Genomic DNA, 3,269 nt, shown 5'->3' with positions numbered 1-3,269 from the left:
CAGCGTGTCCCTCTGCCCTGGCGCTGTAACACCAGTCTATAGACAGACCTGCAGCGTGTCCCTCTGCCCTGGCGCTGTAACACCAGTCTGTAGACAGACCTGCAGCGTGTCCCTCTGCCCTGTAACACCAGTCTATAGACAGACCTGCAGCGTGTCCCTCTGCCCTGTAACACCAGTCTGTAGACAGACCTGCAGCGTGTCCCTCTGCCCTGGCTCTGTAACACCAGTCTGTAGACAGACCTGCAGCGTGTCCCTCTGCCCTGGCGCTGTAACACCAGTCTGTAGACAGACCTGCAGCGTGTCCCTCTGCCCTGGCGCTGTAACACCAGTCTGTAGACAGACCTGCAGCGTGTCCCTCTGCCCTGGCGCTGTAACACCAGTCTGTAGACAGACCTGCAGCGTGTCCTCTGCCCTGTAACACCAGTCTGTAGACAGACCTGCAGCGTGTCCCTCTGCCCTGGCGCTGTAACACCAGTCTGTAGACAGACCTGCAGCGTGTCCCTCTGCCCTGGCACTGTAACACCAGTCTGTAGACAGACCTGCAGCGTGGTCCCTCTGCCCTGGTGCTGTAACACCAGTCTGTAGACAGACCTGCAGCGTGGTCCCTCTGCCCTGGCGCTGTAACACCAGTCTGTAGACAGACCTGCAGCGTGTCCTCTGCTGGCCTGTAACACCAGTCTGTAGACAGACCTGCAGCGTGTCCCTCTGCCCTGGCGCTGTAACACCAGTCTGTAGACAGACCTGCAGCATGGTCCCTCTGCCCTGGCGCTGTAACACCAGTCTGTAGACAGACCTGCAGCGTGTCCCTCTGCCCTGGCGCTGTAACACCAGTCTGTAGACAGACCTGCAGCGTGGTCCCTCTGCCCTGGTGCTGTAACACCAGTCTGTAGACAGACCTGCAGCGTGGTCCCTCTGCCCTGGCACTGTAACACCAGTCTGTAGACAGACCTGCAGCGTGTCCCTCTGCCCTGGCGCTGTAACACCAGTCTGTAGACAGACCTGCAGCGTGTCCCTCTGCCCTGGCGCTGTAACACCAGTCTGTAGACAGACCTGCAGCGTGTCCCTCTGCCCTGGCGCTGTAACACCAGTCTGTAGACAGACCTGCAGCGTGTCCCTCTGCCCTGGCGCTGTAACACCAGTCTGTAGACAGACCTGCAGCGTGTCCCTCTGCCCTGGCGCTGTAACACCAGTCTGTAGACAGACCTGCAGCGTGTCCCTCTGCCCTGGCGCTGTAACACCAGTCTGTAGACAGACCTGCAGCGTGTCCCTCTGCCCTGTAACACCAGTCTGTAGACAGACCTGCAGCGTGTCCCTCTGCCCTGGCGCTGTAACACCAGTCTGTAGACAGACCTGCAGCGTGTCCCTCTGCCCTGGCGCTGTAACACCAGTCTGTAGACAGACCAGCAGCGTGTCCCTCTGCCCTGTAACACCAGTCTGTAGACAGACCTGCAGCGTGTCCCTCTGCCCTGGCGCTGTAACACCAGTCTGTAGACAGACCTGCAGCGTGTCCCTCTGCCCTGTAACACCAGTCTGTAGACAGACCTGCAGCGTGTCCCTCTGCCCTGGCGCTGTAACACCAGTCTGTAGACAGACCTGCAGCGTGTCCCTCTGCCCTGTAACACCAGTCTGTAGACAGACCTGCAGCGTGGTCCCTCTGCCCTGGCGCTGTAACACCAGTCTGTAGACAGACCTGCAGCGTGGTCCCTCTGCCCTGGCGCTGTAACACCAGTCTGTAGACAGACCTGCAGCGTGGTCCCTCTGCCCTGGCGCTGTAACACCAGTCTGTAGACAGACCTGCAGCGTGTCCCTCTGCCCTGGCGCTGTAACACCAGTCTGTAGACAGACCTGCAGCGTGGTCCCTCTGCCCTGGCGCTGTAACACCAGTCTGTAGACAGACCTGCAGCGTGTCCCTCTGCCCTGGCGCTGTAACACCAGTCTGTAGACAGACCTGCAGCGTGTCCCTCTGCCCTGGCGCTGTAACACCAGTCTGTAGACAGACCTGCAGCGTGTCCCTCTGCCCTGTAACACCAGTCTGTAGACAGACCTGCAGCGTGTCCCTCTGCCCTGGCGCTGTAACACCAGTCTGTAGACAGACCTGCAGCGTGGTCCCTCTGCCCTGGCGCTGTAACACCAGTCTGTAGACAGACCTGCAGCGTGTCCCTCTGCCCTGGCCCTGTAACACCAGTCTGTAGACAGACCTGCAGCGTGTCCCTCTGCCCTGGCGCTGTAACACCAGTCTGTAGACAGACCTGCAGCGTGTCCCTCTGCCCTGGCCCTGTAACACCAGTCTGTAGACAGACCTGCAGCGTGGTCCCTCTGCCCTGGTGCTGTAACACCAGTCTGTAGACAGACCTGCAGTGTGTCCCTCTGCCCTGGCGCTGTAACACCAGTCTGTAGACAGACCTGCAGCGTGGTCCCTCTGCCCTGGCGCTGTAACACAAGTCTGTAGACAGACAGCGTGTCCATCTGCCCTGGCGCTGTAACACCAGTCTATAGACAGACCTGCAGCGTGTCCTCTGCCCTGGCGCTGTAACACCAGTCTGTAGACAGACCTGCAGCGTGGTCCTCTGCCCTGGCGCTGTAACACCAGTCTGTAGACAGACCTGCAGCGTGTCCCTCTGCCCTGGCCCTGTAACACCAGTCTGTAGACAGACCTGCAGCGTGTCCCTCTGCCCTGGCGCTGTAACACCAGTCTGTAGACAGACCTGCAGCGTGTCCCTCTGCCTTGGCGCTGTAACACCAGTCTGTAGACAGACCTGCAGCGTGTCCCTCTGCCCTGGCGCTGTAACACCAGTCTGTAGACAGACCTGCAGCGTGGTCCATCTGCTCTGGCGCTGTAACACCAGTCTGTAGACAGACCTGCAGCGTGGTCCCTCTGCCCTGGCGCTGTAACACCAGTCTGTAGACAGACCTGCAGCGTGTCCCTCTGCCCTGGCGCTGTAACACCAGTCTGTAGACAGACCTGCAGCGTGTCCCTCTGCCCTGTAACACCAGTCTATAGACAGACCTGCAGCGTGTCCCTCTGCCCTGGCGCTGTAACACCAGTCTGTAGACAGACCTGCAGCGTGTCCCTCTGCCCTGGCGCTGTAACACCAGTCTGTAGACAGACCTGCAGCGTGTCCCTCTGCCCTGGCGCTGTAACACCAGTCTGTAGACAGACCTGCAGCGTGTCCCTCTGCCCTGTAACACCAGTCTATAGACAGACCTGCAGCGTGTCCCTCTGCCCTGGCGCTGTAACACCAGTCTATAGACAGACCTGCAGCGTTGTC

The 3,269-nt window shown here is 59.9% G+C and overlaps 1 long non-coding RNA gene across 12 annotated transcripts in view; it reads right to left on the bottom strand.

Moving 5' to 3' along the window:
* LOC127913484 (uncharacterized) overlaps positions 1-3,041 on the bottom strand; it is a 3,069-nt gene extending 28 nt beyond the window's left edge. Inside the window, exons 1-3 of one of the 12 annotated variants that reach the window (XR_008085700.1) lie at positions 2,963-3,041; positions 897-948; positions 24-48 (exon numbers count right to left, since the gene is read on the bottom strand). This is a non-coding gene — a long non-coding RNA (uncharacterized LOC127913484). Of the gene's footprint in view, positions 1-23; positions 49-119; positions 145-896; positions 949-1,254; positions 1,320-1,497; positions 1,563-1,999; positions 2,065-2,962 lie in introns of those variants that run through there. The other 11 variants (XR_008085704.1, XR_008085710.1, XR_008085728.1 and 8 more) reach the window with 11 other exon arrangements.
* Positions 3,042-3,269: the final 228 nt, after the last annotated feature.

This window comes from Oncorhynchus keta, chromosome 3 (assembly GCF_023373465.1).
Source record: "Oncorhynchus keta strain PuntledgeMale-10-30-2019 chromosome 3, Oket_V2, whole genome shotgun sequence".
Lineage (NCBI taxonomy): Eukaryota > Metazoa > Chordata > Actinopteri > Salmoniformes > Salmonidae > Oncorhynchus > Oncorhynchus keta.
The sequence above is the reverse complement of the archived record's forward strand: the minus strand, read 5'-3'. Positions and strand labels throughout refer to the sequence as shown.